The sequence below is a fragment of the Oryctolagus cuniculus genome, chromosome 9, assembly GCF_964237555.1.
Source record: "Oryctolagus cuniculus chromosome 9, mOryCun1.1, whole genome shotgun sequence".
In the NCBI taxonomy this organism is placed as follows: Eukaryota; Metazoa; Chordata; class Mammalia; order Lagomorpha; family Leporidae; genus Oryctolagus; species Oryctolagus cuniculus.
This window is the reverse complement of record NC_091440.1, coordinates 93,208,520-93,228,033: the sequence shown is the minus strand read 5'-3', so window position 1 is coordinate 93,228,033 and position 19,514 is coordinate 93,208,520.

Genomic DNA, 19,514 nt, shown 5'->3' with positions numbered 1-19,514 from the left:
TTGTATGGATAGACCACAATTTGTTTATCCATTCAGCGTGTTGATTGGCATTTGGACTATTTCTACCTTTTAGCTATTGTGTATAGTACTTCTATGAACACTCATACACAGCTATTTATTAAGTATCTGTTTTCAGTTCTTTGGGGTATATACCTATGAGTGGAAATACAGGGTCAAATGTTGAATATATGTTTAATTTTTGAAGAACCACCAAATTTTGCTCCAATGGCTTAACCATATTAAGTTCCCACCAGCCATGATTAAGAAGTTAATGTTTCCACATGTTAGTCAACACTTGCTGTTTGGTATTTTCTTTTCTTTTTTGATTCAGGTCATCACCATGGGATAAAGTGGTATCTCACTGTGCATTTGGTTTGCCTTGCCCTAATTAATGACAACTGATTTTTAGCATATTTTCATATGCTTTCTTATTAGTCATTTTCACATCTTGTCTTGAGAAATGTCTTTTGTAGTTCTCTGCCCGTTTTTCGGTTTGGTTGTTGTTTATTTGCTTCCTTTTCTGTTATTGAGGGTTTTTTTTTTTAAAGATCTATTTATTTATATGAGAGGCAGAGTTACACATCTGCTGGTTCAATTCCCAAATGGTCACAACAGTAGGAGCTGGGCCAATCTGAAGCCAGGAGCCAAGCACTCGAGCTATATTCTACTGCTTTCCCAGGCCATAGCACAGAGCTGGATCAGAAGAGGAGCAGCCGGGACTTGAACCGGCACCCATGTGGGATGTCCGCACTAGAGCTAGAGCCTTAACCTACTATGCCACAGTGCAAGCCCTGTTGTTAAGTTCTGAGAGCTTTTTTATTTAAAATTGTATTTAGTTCTGAGAGCTTTTTATTTAAAATTGTATTGAAGGCATACAAGTTTCATGTATTTCATATGCCCAGATTTAGGAACATAGTGATGTTGCTGTGGATTTGTTCTTAGAGGAGAAGCACGATGGGAGCAAGAGGTGCAGAGTCACAACACAGACACCAGGAGTCGGGTGAAAGTGGGCTAGAGGCAAGCAGCTCACAGACTCATTTATTTCAGTTGGTGCAGCAGCTTATATAGCTGAGGCAGCCAATCCGGTCAAGGGGTGGTTTATGCCATAACTAATAGCAGCCTGTTGCCAGTCAGGCTCCATTGCCAGCTGGGTTCCAAAGCCAGTTCCTGAGTAACTGACACTCACTTGTCAGGGCCATCTTGACATGGGCTTCTCATTCCACCACATAGTGATACCTCCCAACTCACCCTCCCTCCTGCCTTTATGTATACTGGTTAAAGGCCCTTTTCAGATTCATGGTTTTCAAATATTTGATTCCATTCTGAGGACTTTCTTTTCACTGTCCTGATAATATCCTTTGATATACAAACGTTTGGAATGTAGGGGAGCTTTCCCATAAGAAAATCCTATCTATGAAATTATGCTCATTATTATAACAGGGAAAATAATAATCATTTTTGACACATGTAGAAAATTATGACATATATAGAAAAGACACTTTATAAAGTAAAATATCCTCTCATGGTAAAGACACTAACCATCCAGGAATAAAGGAGAAATTCAATATGATAAAAAGCACTGATGACAGATTTAGAGATTACATCACACTCATGATGAGAGACTGACAGCATCCATCTACAAGTTTTTTTTTAAATTTGTATTTATTTTTTTTTTGAAAGTCAGTTACAGAAAGAGAGGAAGAGAAGTAGATAGATCTTCAATCCACTGATTCACTCCCCTGAATGGCTGCAATGGCCAGCACTGGGCCAGACCAAAGCCAGGAGCCAGGAACTTCATCCTGGTCTTCCATGTGGGTTGCAGGGGCCCAAGCACTTGTACCATCTTCCACTGCTTTTCCCATGCCATTAGCAGGGAACTGAATCTGAAGTGGAACAGACAGGACATGAAAGAGCACCCATATGGGATGCTAACATTGCAAGCAGCCACTTAACCTCCTATGCCATAACGTCTGCACCAGCTTCCCTTTAATATCAGTAATAATATAAGGATCCCTGCTTTGGTTAGAACTATTAAACATTTCATTGAAAATATATCCAGTGCAATGAGGCAAGAAAAATGATATCCAAATTGGAAAAGAAGTAAAGCAATCTTAATTCATAGATGACTATCTTTATTCTATATATAGAAAATCCCAATGATTCCACACAAAAGCTAGAACAAAATATTGCTGAAAAAAAACTAAAAGAAACCTACAGAATTGGAAAAATGGCTCATGAGTTGGGATAGTTAATATTGTTAGGACAAAAATACTTCCCAGATAATCTACAGATTCAATGCCAGCCCTATTGAAATTCCAGTAGTCTTTTTGAGAAATAGTCAATCAAGTTTTCAACTTCACAGGGAATTACAAGGAGTCACAAAGAATCAAAACAACCTTTAACAGAACAAAACTGTAGAATTCTCTCTTTCCTATTGCTTTCAGCCCTTGTCTGTACTGTTGAGGAACAGTGGTTTCTTTCCTTCTTACTATTTGTTGAATTATTTACTTAGTGGATGGTTAAGCTTAGATTATAAAATAAACCAAAAATTCATCATGCAAAAATTAAAAGGAAAAAATAAGAAAAGAAGGAGGAGGGACAGTAAGTAGAAAATATCATTACACTCCTAAATCTGTAATATGAAATACATGAAATTTGTTCACCTTATATAAATAAAATAAATATATGAAATAAAAACTGAAAACTTTTACAAAGTCACAGCAATCAAAATTGACATAGCATTAAACATACAGACTAATGTAAAAGTCCAGAAGTCAACCATAGATTTATGGCCAATTGACTTTCCACAGGCATACCAAGACCACTTAATAGGAAAGAATGGTCTCATCAGCTAGTGGTGCTTGGCAACTGAATAGCCTAGATGCAAAAGAAAACTTGCACCCTACCTCACACCAAGCACAAAATTTAACTCAAAATTAAATAACAGTATAAATAAGAGCTAAAATCATAGAAGAAACCATGGGCAATATATTCATGAGAAGATTTGGCCACGTAGTCTCAGAAAGGCACCAAAAATTTGAGGAAAACCTAGAAAGTAGAATTCATCAAAATAGCATTAATTTTTATATTACTGAAATGACGGTGATAAAAAATGTCAGTGGTACCCTTAAAACTGCAACTAGGGGAATTAGAATAACCAGCTACTACTTTCCTCCAAGAAAAATGAACTTGAACAGATGTTTCCAATGCCCTGCTTCTGTGTCACTTGAACTGCATTGGACTCTGCACGACTGGTGGACTTCCAAATTCTTGTATCTGCATCTCAGTGCCTGGGGGCACTGAGAAAGGCAGGGTGGGAGATACAGGTAATAAAAACCCCTGGGAGTAGACTTCAATCCTCTTTTGGAAGTTGGCATTTCAACCTCCTAGCTCTAATATTTCTTATGTGGGAATATTCTAAGGATTGTGTTTTGCAATGTGCTCCAGAGTTTCTTTGTGAGAGTAAGTTCCAGTTGCCTAATGTAGATTGAATAACACACATTTTATTGGTTACCTCCCCTTCTCTATATCATTTCTCCCCTCCTCTTATCATGACTTTGGATCTCCCCTATAAACTACATGCATTCACATCTTTGTCTCAGCAACTAATTCTGAGGAAGCCTAAAGTCATAGACTAAACAACAAAAGGAACAATTACTTTTATTGAGTCATAAAAGGTTCCATTCTAAATATTAAAAATGCAGTAATGAATAAAACACTCATTGCTCTTGAATCGCAATGTATTTTAATGCTATTATAGTCACTGATGTTATTAAAACATAATTTTAAAGTTGTAGAATGCATAATACAAGGGTACTTCAAAATGTTCATGGAAAAGTGAAGTTAAAAGTTAAGTTTATTTTGGTGAAAAAAATTTTGAAATTCATGCACAGCATTTTCATAATATGCATTCTCAATGGCTTTTTAAGTCCCCTCATAGTCCTGGACTCCTGCATACTTTTTAGAGAATTACATGCTGAACACCTACACTCACGGATGTTAGATAACTGATAGTAGAACAAACACCTAGAATCCATAAGATGACACACGTCTGCACAGCAACCCTGCCTTCTTCCTCTAGACTCACTTGAGAAAGAACTAGTGTGAAACAAACAAACAGCACAAAAGCATACAAATTAAACACAAGCCCTTATTGAATTGAAGAGTGAGTGCTACTGTTATGTGACTTAGACAAAAGTGAGTATGGGCTTCTTGATTTTATTTCATGCCCTATCAAATTATATCACACTCCCCCCAAAATTAGCAAAGTATACCTATACCAATAACCAGACTTATATATGTAAAAGTAGAGGTAGAAATTTGTAGACGTAAATATTGACATAGCACATGACTTTGCAAGTGCAGCCTTCACACTGCAACTTCAATTGCCCAAGGTCAAATACAGATGCATCACACAGCACCATGGCCTTTTTCATGCACTTAGAAACAATTCTTTTTTTTTTTTTTTTTGACAGGCAGAGTGGACAGTGAGAGAGAGAGACAGAGAGCAAGGTCTTCCTTTGCCGTTGGTTCACCCTCCAATGGCCGCTGCGGCCAGCGCGCTGCGGCCGGCGCACCACGCTGATCCGAAGGCAGGAGCCAGGTACTTATCCTGGTCTCCCATGGGGCGCAGGGCCCAAGCACTTGGGCCATCCTCCATTGCCGTGCAGTGGGTTAAGATGCCCCTTGGGACACCCACATCCACATCCCATATTGGAGTGCTGAATCAAGTCTCAGCTCAGCTGCTTATGACCCAGGTTTTTGCTAATGGACCCTGGGAGGCAGCAAATGAGGGCTGAGGTGCTTGGGTCCCTGCCACTCATACGGGAGAAATGGAGGGAGTTCTGAGTTTCTGGTTTGGATCTGGCCTAGTCCTGGCTGTTGCAGACATTTGGGGAGTGAATCAGCAGATGCAAGATGTATGTCTTTCTCTGTCTGTCTGCCACTATTCCTTTCACGTAGGTAGAAAATAAAAGTAAATAGACATTTAAAACAACAGTTCCTGAAATCTTCAACTGCTTCCTCTTTCCAATAATCAAAGATACAGAAGATGGGGGCCAAAAGCAATCATTAGCAGCCTACGGAAAATTCCAAAAGCCCCAATTCCTGACCCATCTGAAGAACCAGGCTCCTTCCTGCTGCCGAATGCATTTGCTCTGACAGTGCCATTTCCCTTCTGACAAACTCAGGAAGTAGAGGGACTTTTTCTGGAGCAGAAATTGTGGCACAGAAGTTAAGCTGGTGCTAGGATATTCACATCTCTTATCAGAGTACTGGGTTTGAGTCCTGGTTCCACTTGCAATGCAGTTTCCTGCTAATGTACACTCTGAGAGGCAATAGATAATGGCGCAAGTACTTAAATCCTTACCACCATGTGGCAGACTCAGATTCAGTTCTTAGCTCATAGTTTCATTCTGGCCTGGCCCCAGGTGTTGTGAGCATTTGGGGAGTGAACCAGTGGATAGAGGGTCTCTCTCTCTCTCTCTGCCACTCTCTCTCTTTTCAAATAAATTTTAAAAAGTAAATAAAACTTTCCAAAAATAATTATTTTTGTTTTAGGCAAGACCTGAGAAACAAAGAAAACTCTAAAAATAAAAAGATGCACCCTGACCAAAGAATAAAGATTGGGAGGAAGTCAGACATTCCTTTCAAAACCATCATTCTTATTCCACTTATTCAAAGAACCAATTTCACAAAAACAGTCTCCCTTTCTCCAACAAAACCTATAGTTTTCATCCCCTTGTAAAAATCTGATCAGTCACACAGACATAATGACTATAAAGAGACATAATAAAATGTTTAAGTATTTCTTTGGTTTCAAGTTCTAATGGAAGAAGTAGTAGCAGAAAGTTTATACACTATTCTTCATATGAATTCTCAGGTCATAAGAAAGTCCTGGGCTTGAGCCAAAGTAAAATGTGTTGAGCTACCCAAAAATGGTTTGGCTAGTCAGGGGGTGGGGTAAGAAAGTCTGGGATTAAAGCAGTTTTCATAAAGTCTTCATTGACTCGGTTCAAATAGTTGCCTTCCTGTTGGCAAAGAAGTCAGAGCGAAGCAAAATGTGAAGACCTGCTGTTTCTCTCCCCCATGGCTGTCTGTCTTCCATTCATTTATTTTGTAAGCCCAGCGGAGCTTTCCAAATGGAAGCAGGGGACAGAGTCTAGACGTCATTTATAGGCCACTGACCAGTGGAAACAAGTCTGTAGCACTCACTAGGTTTCCCATTCTGGAATCCCTGCCCCCATTCACCACATGCTCAACATTGCACTCTGCAAGCTTAAATGATCCTGACGCTGAGAATTACTCAAAAGCTAAAAAGATATTCCCAACTGTGTCAGCAATCGCTGTTCCTTTTTCTTGAGACAGTGACTCCGCCGATTGTTCCTTCGGAGAAGACTGCAATTGCTCTCATTGCTGTGCGTTTGTGTTCTTGGGACTTCAGGATGTTCTGTTTTAGCAAGTGGTGAATGAACCAGCAATAGATCACAGTACAGCCAAGAGCAACTATTCCTGAACTAGCAATGTTTCTCAAAGATTCTTCTGATCTTGAATTTATTTTACTCCATCCATCTCACAAAACTTTACCAAATTTTTGTTAGACACCAGGTAATATAGTAAGTCCTAGATATTCAGCATCAGCCATACAAAGCATCCTTAATGAATATACTTTGGGGTTAGTAGGACAGTTAAACAAGTGAACAATTTCAGGTCCCTTATGTGTGACTTGTCATTGTTACCACTGTGTCCTAATAACACACCAGTTTTCTCTCATACTCTGGGCTCCACCACCTTGGAATCCTCCAGTGCTCCTGATACACTTGCTACTTCTTCTGTCTGGCTCTATCTTTATGATCTGTGTCTGTAATACTCTTCCCCAGCTCTTCACCTAGCCAGCATCCATTTAATCTTCATCAGAGTTCTTTTGCAGGCCCCCAAGACTGGGTTAAAGACTCTTGCAAATAGCTCCCATACGACAAGGTTTTACTCATGCCATATCATATATACTTAGGGTCTACAAGAGTAAGGATTGTTCCAATCATTGTATCTCTAGGATATTGGGTCACATCTGTACCCAAGAGCTCTAAAGGGGCATCTTTCAATGTGCCTTTACTATTATTCCTTACCAACACAGTTTCATAGAGTTGTGTAGACTTCCTTTAGTGTTAAAAATCCTATTACTATAAAAGTTGCTATGAATATTTCCAAGATGACACTTAGTGATACTTTTACAAAAGGCAAAGTTTCTGCAATTAAATACATCATTTAAATTCCAGGGTAAGCAGAAAGTCTCAGAATCTTCAGTATACTAAAGCTTGCTTTGGCTGTGGTATCATCTAAGCTTGCTTGGCCAAAGAATGCTCTCATAACAAATATACCCATTCAGTAGCTATTTATTGATTGCTGATTCTGTTCCAGTCAATGTTTGTGGCCCTGAGGAAAAACAGGATGGGTCCCTGTCTTTAAAACGTGATAGTTCAGTCAGGGGGAACAGACAGTAAACATCCAAATAAGTGCATGATGAAGTAAGCAAATACACAATATATGTTTAGAAATCCCTCCATTGGTGCTAGTAAGAAAATAAAATGTTCAATTATAAACTTAAACTGATCACTTTAACTAGTAAGATTGCATTGGTACCTGCCAGCTTAATGGAATTTGGAGTTCATAATTGATCATAAAGATAGGATTAAGTGTCAAAGGGATCACATAAATAAGACCAGTGTCTGCTAATAATAATTGATAGCATTAAAAAGCAGAAAACAATCCAACGTGGGAAGCGGGATACACAGCAGACTCATGGAATGGCAAATGCCCTAAACAGCACTCTGGCCTCAGAATCAGCCCTAAAGGCATTCAGATCTGGCTAAAAAATTCATGAGAGTTTCTCAGGCATGGAAAGCCAAGAAACTGTGGCAAAAAATGACCTAAATAAAAGATCTCTGTGAGTGAGATCCCAGTGGAAAGAATGGGCCATCAAAGATGGAGGTACCTTTCTCTGAAGGGAGGAGAGAACTTCCACTTTGATTATGGCCTTGCCTAAATAAGGTCAGAGTCTGTGAACTCAAGAGGTTTCCATAGCCTAGGCAGCTCATGACAAGAGCCTTGGGTGATTACTGACGTCATAAATAAGCAGTCAATTGTTAAATGAACAACCGAAATCACTGTGCACTTACTCCCTATGTGGGATCTCTGTCCTTAATGTGTTATACAATGCAAATTAATGGTAAAACTAGTATTCAAACAGTACTTTATGCTTTGTATGTCTGGGTGGGTGCAATCTGTTGAAATCTTTACTTAGTATATACTAAGTTGATCTTCTGTATGTAAAGATAATTAAAAATGAATCTTAATAAAGAATGGGATGGGAGATGGAGTAGGAGATGGGATGGTTTGTGGTTGGGTGGAAGGTTATGAGGGGAGGGAAACTGCTAAAATCCAAAAGTTGTACTTTCGAAATTTATATTTATTAAATAAAAATTTTCTAAAAAAAAGAAAGAAAATGTTCAAAGAAACCATGCCTGGAATTCTTTGGGTGGATTCTTTAGGGAGCGTGATCAGGAATAGGTCATTTAATAGACACAAAACCATGAGAAGTCTTACAGCAAAAGAGTGTTGTAGGAGTAAATAAGAGAAGGTGCTCTATTAATTACCATGGAGCAGGGAAAATATGGTATCTGTCTTTTTGAGACTGGCTTATTTCACTAAGTATAATGGTTCCATCCATTTTGTTGCAAAAGACAGGATTTCATTCTTTTTTATGGCTGAGTAGTATTTCTAGTAGGGTATCAAAAATGTAATATATAGGAGTGAAGTTGATATTTTGAGATTTGATGATTATTTATAGCCCTATCTCTACTGTTGAGGAACAGTGGTTTTTTTCTTCTTATTGTTTTTGAGCACTGTACTTAATGTATTGTCAACCTTATAAGTATAGACTGAAAGTAGATCATTGTAAAAATTAAAAGAATAATAAAGGAAGGAGAGAGGGTGGGAGTGTGGGCTGGAGAGACGGTAGGGTGGGAAGTATCACTATGTTCCTAAATCTGTATCTATTAAATACATGAAATTTATCTATCTTAATAAATTTTTTAAAGAAGTTGCAACAGCCCTGATGTGAAACAAGCTCTGTATAGATGAGAATACAAACGAAATTCAAATGTTCTGAAGGACAGGAAAAGTTATGGTCAGAGGCAAGGTCTGATGGTCAGATCTTACCAGGTATTACAGAGACCTGTGGACAGAATTTAATACTGATAAAAACAAGAAGACATCAAAGGATCTTAAGGAGGGTTATGATCTTTGTAGTGGCTTTTTGTTTGTTTTTAATTTATTTTAGAAGGAGGGGGGAGGGAGAGGGAGAAGGAGAGAGAGAGAGAATTTCCCATCCCCTGTTTAATTTCTGGAAGCAGGATCCAGGAACTCATTTCATTTCATGTCTCCCATGTAGGTGGAAGGCTCCCAACTGCTGGGCCATCATCATTCCCTCCCAGGGTGCAGATCAGCAGGAAGCTGGAATTGGGAACAGAGCTGGACATAAAATCCTGACACTCCAATATGGGATGCAGGTGTTCCAAACAGCGCCTTAACCAATATGCCAAGACCCTATCCATTTTTTTTAATTCATACATAATATTTGTCATATTTATGGAGCACAGTACAATAATCTGATACATGTCTTCAACATATCATCACTAAGTGTACTTAATATTTCTACTTCTTCAAATATTTATCATTTATTTGTGTTCAGAATATTCATTTTCTTCCTAGTTATTTTGAAATACACTATAAATTGTTGTGTACCACAATCAAACTATACAACATAGAACTAATTTCTTCTAACTGCATTTTAATTTTTTTCATTTTTAATCGACTAATAGGGATTTTCCATATTGATGGAATCTGTGTGACATTTAAATGCATGTGTACAGGGTTCAATGATGAGATCAGGGTGGGCACATCTATCTCCTCAGACATTTAGCGCTTGCTTGTGTTGACACTGAGTAGTACTTTTTAAAGATCCTCTGGTGCCTATTTTTGTTTTCTTAAAATTTCTTATGAAAGAATTGAGAGAAATTTCAATTGATGAAATACAAGCAAACATAGTAAAGATTAGAAATGAAGTCAATAAAAATTATTTATACATTAAGAAGCAAATTATAATATTGAAAATTGAGACAGTATCAAAAGCTGTGGTTCACTTAGAAAAGGTGACAAATGTTAAAACGAATTGTACCACTTAATAAGCAGAGTAAGTTTTAAGAACACATTGGGAAAAGATTTAAATTTCTTGCTGACTTTGAAAAATATAGTGAAAACTCGTAATATATTATATCCATGAGTAAATGGCTTTTGTCAGTTCAAAGGCTTTATATGATCTGTCATGGCCCCAAAATGCTTGGAATGGCTTTAACTCTTACAGTTCATATATGAAAGAAACTAGAGGATTACCCAAACTTGACAACAGTCCTAAAAATTTACATGTTACCCACGGACATGGTGTGAAGCTAACTTTCCTAAATTATTTTAATCAACAGTGCTGAGAAAAAATGCTGAGCTAACTTTTCTCATTTTCCCTTTAGAAATTGTTTTTGCATTGTTGTAAGAGAAGTAAAAGACCATATAACCAAAAAATTAAGGGAAAAATTATTTCAAAGATGTGTTGACCTAATGAGTCTTACTTTTCTGAAATTTATTATATTCATAGCTTTTGTTAAGTTTCCAGAATTCATTGTGTTTTTTATCTACCTAAACAAACATTTTCTTCTATAATAAGTCTACATTTATTACTTCATATTTATTAAAGATTTTTATTTATTTGAGAAAGAAAGAAAGAAAGAAAGGCAGAAAGAGGGCTACCACTGGCTAGTTCACTCCCCAAATGACTGCAATGGCCAGAGCTGAACTGATTGAAAACCAGGAGCCAAAAGCTTTCTCCACGTCTCCCACATGGGTGCAGGGGCCCAAGGACTTGGGTTATCTTCTACTGCTTTCCCAGGCCATAGCACAATGCTGGATCAGAAGTGGAGGAACTGGGACTCAAACCAATGGCCAAATGGGATGCGGGTACTGCAAGCAGAGGCTTAGCCCACTACGCCATAGTAACAACCCAATTCCTTCATATTTTTAAAGAACACAGCTGAAACTTGTTCTACCCTAGCCTGGAAGAGTAAGATAACTTGGCATGGTCAAGGATCACAAAGAATCGTATGTGGGTGGGGGCTGCATGGGTGGAGGGACTAGTTCAGAAGCAGTCAGAAAGCAAAAAGGCTGAATCTCAAACCCGAGCTTTTACAGTTCTCCTTTCAAGATGTAAGAGTTAGTTCTAAACTAAAGACAACATAAGGTTGGATGGCTTAGCAAGAAATTCATGACTGGTCTGCAAAGACCATCAACATTTCCCTGCATGGCCAAAATGTCAAGACATCTTTCAGGCATTGTGATACTAACCTCCATGATAGATGTTACATAGTGTACCATGAGAAGAGTACCCATCTGATTATTTAAAAGAATATATTATGCTTTGTGGTGTCTAGTAAAATTCAGTTAATGACACATACTAAATTTAATTTAGTAAAGTAAAATGTAATAGAATACTGGAGATAGTAAGTTCTTAAGTTCAGTGAGTGCTTAAACATTTGTATGCCATTTTCCCTAAAAAATGCCAAAATGTCAAGCAATCCTTCCCATGCACAATGGAATTAAAAGCATTTAATACAGAAATATTTAAAAGGCATCTTTGAGGATTCAAACATGGAGATTAGGATCAGACTTAAAATTTTATTTATTTTTAATAAATAATATCTTCATATTTCATAAATCAATAGAAATAAAACTTTGTACAATGAAAATCTCCCTTTTGTCCCTACTTCCCAGTTGTCAGTTCCCCTTTTCTGAAGACCAATATTATCATCTTTTCACAAATAATTTCAGAAATACTTTATTCATTTTAAAATATGCATCCATTTTTAAAGATTTGTTATTTTTATTTATTTGAAAGACAGAGTTACAGAGATGGAGGGAGAGGGGGAGAGAAAGAGAGAGATACCGTCCCATCAGCTGGTTCACTCCCCAGGTGGCTGCAACGGCCAGCCAACAATGGGCGAGTCCAAAGCCAGGAGCCCAGAGCCAGGAGCTTCTTCCAGGTCTTTCACATGGGTGTAGGAACCCAAGCACTTGGACCAAATTCTGTTGCTTTCCCCAAGCTATTACCAGGAGTTAGATCAAAAGTAGAACAGCTGGGTCCTGAACAGGAGCCCATTGGGTATGCCAGCGTCACAGGCATTGGCTTTACCATATATACATTATGGCTGTTTCTGCACAACAGCTTGAAACTTTCTGCACCTTATTTACTGAACAATTTTGTATGATTTTATATCAGGAATTTAAATTTTCAAATTGGTTTTTATGGATGCAGTACACAATATAGATAAGCAAGTTTCTGTTTTTTTAAAGTTCATTTACTTATTTTTATCTATTTTAATGGGCAAGGGAAAAAGAGTGAGAAAGAAAAGGGGAAAAAGAGAGAGATCGATCTTCCATGACTGATTCATTTCCTAAATGCCCATGACAGCCACAGCCTGACCAGGCTGAAGCCAGGAAACCCATTCTAATTTCTTGTGTGGGTAGCAGGGACCTAAATACTTGAGCCATCACCTGCTACTCCCCATTTTGTGTATTAGCAAAAAGTTGGATTAGAAATTAATCTGGGGGCCGGCGCTGTGGCTTAGCAGGTAAAGCCTCTACCTACAGTGCCAGCATCCCATCTGGGCACCTGTTCAGATCCTGGCTACTCTGCTTCTGATCCAGCTCCCTGCTGTGGCCTGGGAAAGCAGTGGAAGATGGCCCAAGTCCTTGGGCCCCTGCACCCGCGTCAGAAACCTGGAAGAAGCTTCTGGCTCCTGGTTTCAGATCTGCAAAGTTCAGGCCATTGTGACCAGTTGGGAGTGAACCAGCAGATGGAAAATCTCTCTCTCTCTCTCTCTCTCTCTCTCTCTCTCTCTCGGCCGGTACCGTGGCTCACTTGCCTAATCCTCCAGCTGCGGCACCGGCGTCCCATATGGGTTCCAGTTCTAGTCCCGGCTGCTCCTCTTCCAGTCAAGCTCTCTGCTGTGGCCCAGGAGGGCAGTGGAGAATGGCCCAGGTGCTTGGGCTCTGCACCTGCATGGGAGACCAGAAAGAGGCACCTGGCTCCTGGCTTTGGATCAGCGCAGCGCTGGCCATTGCAGCCAATTGGGGAGTGAGCCAACAGAAGGAAGACCTTTCTCTCTGTCTCTCTCACTGTCTATAACTCTACCTGTCAAATAAATAAAAAACAACCTCCCCCCACCCGCCTCTCCTTCTATCTCTGTGTAACTGACTTTCAAATAAATACATAAATCTTTAAAAATAAATGTGAATCTAGAACTTGAACCAAACACTCCAATATGGAATGTGGGTGTCCCAAGTAGAGGCTTAACCCACTAAGCCACAACACATGCCCCCAAAATTTCATACTGATGCGTATTTAGGAAAAGTAGGTTTATTAAATATTAAAACAAATTATAAGCTTGTAATAAGTAATGCGTATTTTTCCAGTCAGTTTAGGCAGTGCTTAGAATGCCTATGTCCCACACTGTAGTCACTGGGTTCAACGTCCAACTCTTGCTTCTGACTCCAGCTTCCTGCTAATGCAAACCCTGGGAAGCAGCAAGGATGCTTCAAGTCACTGGGCTCCTGGTACCCATGTGGGAGAACAGAACTCAGTTCTGTTCCTTAAGAACTAAGTTCCCAGCTCCTGTCTTGGCTTCCCCCCAGACCTTTGCAGGCTTTTGAAGACTGACCCAATGGACGAGAATGCGATAGATAGATAGATAGATAGATAGATAGATAGATAGATATCTCTATCTCTACCTCTATCTATATCTGTATGTCCCATCTCTAGCCTTATATCCTTTCTTAAATAAATAAAATAAATGTTTAAAAGTTATAATGATTGAAAATGCATAGCAATTGTTTAAGGGACCAATGGAACAGAATAAAAAACTCAGAAATAAAACCTTACTATTTTCAGTACATTTATATTTACTCCAAAATATTTATCTTCTGTGTGATTCCATAAGTTAGATTTTCCTATATAGATTCTGTATGTATATATATATATATATTATATGTATATGTATATTATATATATATATATAATCTTGCTTATCAGCCATTTGGCTAAGATCAAGTGTAGATTCTGTATAAATTCCGTATATCAATTTTGAATGCCATTTTCTTATGCCATTTCTTTTCAGTTAATTCTCTAAGATATATCTTGATATGCTACTATACAATCTGTCAACAAATAAAAATTGTTCCTTCTATTTTACCACATTTAATTTATTTAACTTCCTTCTCCTTTTATTTAATTTACTTTATTATTAATCTGTTTTAAGTTAATTCTGTTGCTTAGGTTTCTGAATCCAGAAAAATGCTATATAATTCTAAGAGCAAATACCCTGGTCCTTTCCCTTACTTCAATGTGAATTTTTTCTAAACACAGGTTCTCCTCAACTTACGACTTACAGCAAACTCATCATAAATTGGAAATACCAGAAGTCAAAGATGCATTGAGTCCTAACGAACAGCATACTACAGCTCAGCCACACAGGGCACTGTAGCGTGTCTGTCACATCTCCTGTGATGGTGAGACTAAGAGCAAGCTGTGCCCACCCGGCTGTGGTTGCCCAGTACCACAGTACCAAACCACCCAGCACTAGCCAGGAGAGACCTTCATCTAGCCTTCCAAGTGCAGTGTCTATCGAGTGTGGATCACTCTTACTTCATTGCAAAGTCAGAAAGTCGTAAGTCAAACCACCTGAAGTTGGGGACAGTCTACATGTTGTTGATCATAATGCTAACTTTACAGTTACTATAAATATATCTTATCATGTCAATAAAAAATCCACCTGTATTTGTTGTATAACAAATTTCCATACCAAGATCAGACATCGAATTGACTTAGTTTTTATAACATCTAGAGAGATTATCATATGAATCTTATGCTTATATTTATCTTGTGGATGTGAAGTTAATAGATTTATGTATCTTAAATGAGCTTTCTTTTTGGAAAACAATCAATTTATTGCTGTATATTATGCTTTGTAAGTGCTCCTGGATCCCATTAGTTAACAGTCTGTTTTTGCATTGATATCCATAAATCATGTACATCTCTTGCCCATTTTTGATTCTTGTTGGTTTTGTGGATCAATGCAAAGAGGACGTCCTGGGAAGGGGACTTCCTGTGATAGGTCCCCTTCTTGCATCCATGCCTCTCTAGGCAGGGAGGAGAGTCCCTCCACTCCTGCAGAGATAGCTGCAGCATCCTGACACTGGCCGCTTGCCCTCAGAGGGGCTCTTGCTCCACTCCCCCTCCTTGGTAACCTTAATTTTCCTTGATCCAAGGGAGTACCAAGCCTACCTTGGAAGACTTCTGCCCAGGTTGGGTGTGAAGAAATGCCACTTTGGGCTACCTTCAGTTGCAGGATAAGACATCCCAATAAAACAGAGGACACCGGCCCTGTGTGGTTTCTCAACCCGTGGGCTCCCAAGAAAGCCCACCTTCTTCTTTCCTCCTTTCGCTATTCTTTGATTATCTCTTCAGTTAATTCCAGAGTCTGTAGAAGTCTTTAGTAGGGAGGAGCAGGAAGGATGAAGTCTACTTCAACTTATTCACAACAGAAGCCCAAAACTTAGGTGTTTCTGTACCATTCTTTGGTTGGCTTCATGAATATTAGAAGGGATTGTAGCATTCACAAGAGAGATGTCATTAATCATGAAAAAAGAATTTAAGCAGGAGAATGTTTTCCTTGTCTATCCCATTTTTCAGGTGGGCCTCTATTCTGTACAGCTGGCATCAACAGAATGATCAGAAATGTGCACAGGTTCCCCTTGTTCCCATACATTAGCAAATTTGGCTTCTTATTTCTTCCAATAACCTCTGTGTCATGACAGTGAGCAAATTTGACGTTTTAATTTTTCTTTTTTTACTGTATAGCTAAGCACGTATCATCTCCTATTTCTTTGCCCTGCATGGCTATATCCTTTCTGTTAACATGATGCCCCACAATAATTTCACTAACAAAATGACATAATGACCTCCTCATCTCTTAAGTTCCTAAAAACTCAGTGAAGTTAAATGCCCAAGTAGACTAGAACCTTCCTTAACATGTAGATCTCAGCAGCATTAAGATGCTTTGACAGTTGATAATACTTACAATAATTGGGCCAGGAGGGGGAATGTGGGCATTTTTTGGGTACAATTTTTGAGCTCTTTAGAAAGGTCGCATATTTATGGAATAATCACAAGGTTCATGGAAAATGTATGTTATAAAATAGGTATGCATGGATTTCAAAAACATGACACCAAAATATACTTTTTTCTTATTTCCATTTTCCCATGAACTTTCTGATGCACCGTCACTGACATGAGGGCTTCTTTTATTCTTGAGGCCAATCCAGCTTCTCAATCAGGTGACTTAATATTTGAACATTTGTTTAGGTAAATTCATTGTTGCATATTTTCTGTTTCTTCCTAATACAGCATCCAGACCTTTAGGGTGGGTCTTGGGCTGAGCATCCAAAGTACAGGGTCCCACAAATACAAAATCCTCCCCAGACTCTACCAGAGGTGGGTTATCTGGTCTACTTGGGCCCACTGTCACTGCGATGGGCCTGATTCCATGACACTCTCAGCCTTGAGATGGTTCTCTGTACCCAGGTACTCAGTCACCTCCCTCATACCCAAAGGTTTAGCAAATGTCACCCTTGGTCTCCAGCCCAGGATTATTTACTCTTTCGCCTTCTTTTGGTGTTTTTTTTTTCTCTACTATGTAACACACTTTTGAATCAGGAGCCTTGCCTCAACCCCGTCAGTTTGGGGTCCACATTTCCACAAATAATGCATCATGCTAGGTGCCCACCGAGAGTCGAGCTTCTCCTGAGACAAGCAGCCTCCAGGGACAGAGTTCTCTCCTAGACTGTCTTCAGGTATTTGTGCTGCTTCTGTCTGCAAACTGCTCCCCTCCCCACAGGAGGTCAAGAAAGCAAAGGTGAGGACTCATGTAGACTTTGCTCCCATAATTCTGTCTCTTTTCTTTTTCCCATCAGCTTCTGGACATAAAGAGAGGGAACTCTGCTTTCTCTTTCTGTCAGGAGGGGTCCTTCTAAGTTTTGTACTTTCCTCCTTCTTCAAATGGAATTCATCCTTTGGAACTTTCATTCTTTGGGACTCATTCTCATGTAGGGCAAATTACCCTTTAGTAAAGAAGCACAAATCCAAGGGTGCTTCTGAAGTAAGGCACCTGTTATTCATATATGCTCCTGTTGACTTATTTTTGTCCTCTGTGTTTGAAGCACCTCTCTCTCTCAACACTCCATGTACTAAAAAAATTATCAGCAAAATTTTTACATAATACCCATTGAGGTGAGTAAAGTCATATGTGTGCATTTCAACTTAAGAGCAGTGAGAATTCATAATGAGATGAAGTTAACAACATTAGGCTTAGTAACAATACTTCCCACATTGCATTTTCCTGCCATAGGAACACTGAAGGCATGTCCAAACATTTATCACTATTTAGTATCCAGTTTTCATAAAGTATTTTACTGTCATCCCTAATTAATTCTACCTTTCAACAAGAAACTTAGTATTGGCTGCTATAGTTATCCCACTCTGACATGTCAGGGAACAGAAGCAGAGAGGTTAATTAAATGCATTACCCTGATACCCGAAGGCTGTGTTGGCAAGTCTGTGTCTTAACAGTGTTGCTGGCACAGATGTCCCAAAAGGTGGAAATGTGAGCAGCCCTGTTCCAGCAGGGGGCACCAGCTCCATGATGAATTCGGGTATACCCTAGCTTTCTGCTGGTGCAAAAATCTTGCAAGATGGTATACCCAAGAAGAAAATAGACTCCAAGTATCGCAAGTAAGAGCCTTTCCCTACATTTCTGACACAGAATACTGTTCTTGGGGTTTTAAAAAGACTTGAGCAAATCCACAGTCACCTTCCTAGCATGATTTAAAGAACTCAAGACGAAAATCCTTACCCCCCAATCTTTAATCCATTAGGATGCCTAGGATCTCACAGTCACACTTTCATTCCTTTGGGTCTTTAGAATTTGAAGTTCTCATTTATTGAAAGTCTGTAATAGAATCTCTGGGAATGGTAACTCCAAGAGTGGTTATGCTGCTGTCAGAGCTTAAGGAACTCTTAAATGAGAAAGAAACAGAAGGAAGAAGAGTCTGTAGTTATGGAGAAGGCAAGAGGATCTGCACAAAGGTTATGCAGAGACACCATAAACAAACCAATTGCTTAATGTTCTTGTGTAGTGTTCTGTCTTCTAGGTTTATTGAGTTCTAAACTCTTGCCACTTTATAGCCCATTAGATGATATGACTTAGAGAAAAATTCCTAGGCAAGGCTGAGTTCAAATTCTGAAGCTATAGGAAGTACTCCATCATATTTTCCCTTCTTCTGTTAAAAGCATTGCTCATTCAAACAGCCTAGGAAAACCCTATTTAATTCATCACAAGGAGGTAAACAGAGATGGACTCATCCAGGGACAAAAGCAAATGCCAAATCAGTGCAGTACCAATTTTGCTGTGAGCTCAAATCACTCAAGAACTTCTTTTTTAAATGCAGATTCAGATTTTATATTTGAAAGAGGGGTTGGAGATTCTGCATTTCTGATTGGTTCCCAGGTGTGGCCAATGTTTCTGGATCCCATAGAACATGTACCAAGAAGCAAGATGCCAGATAGCAGAACCCCTTAAAACAAAACAGTACCATAGGCTGGTGCCGCGGCTCACTAGGCTAATCCTCCACCTTGAGGAGCCGGCACACCAGTTCTAGTCCCAGTCGGGGTGCCAGATTCTGTCCCAGTTGCCCCTCTTCCATGGCTCTCTGCTGTGGCCAGGGAGTGCAGTGGAGGATGGCCCAAGTGCTTGGGCCCTGCACCCCATGGGAGACTAGGATAAGTACCTGGCTCCTGCCATCGGATCAGCACAGTGCGCCAGCCGCAGCGTGCCATCCATGGCGGCCATTGGAGGGTGAACCAAGGGCAAAGGAAGACCTTTCTCTCTGTCTCTCTCTCTCACTGTCCACTCTGCCTGTAAAAAAAAAAAAAAAAAAAAAAAAAAACAGTACCATAATCTCCACTTTAAGAGGGGCATTAAGCCTTCACCAAGATATGTCCCCCTTTTCCCATCAGAAGACAAATTCAAAAAATGCGGTCTTATATGGGCAAGTGATTTAATGCTTTCAACTCCAGGTAAAAAATGATGTCCAATAAATGAGTTACTCCTGGTTTTTGCGAAAATAGGGAATGCACAAAAAGTCCTAGAGACATTCAGAGAATCTACCTTTAAAATCCCTGCGTATTCCTTCCATTGAGTTCAAGGGATTGTTTCTTTATTTATTTGAGAGACAGAATCAGACACGCTGATAGGCAGAGCTCCCTTCCTTTAGTTCACTCCCCAAATGCCTGCAATGGT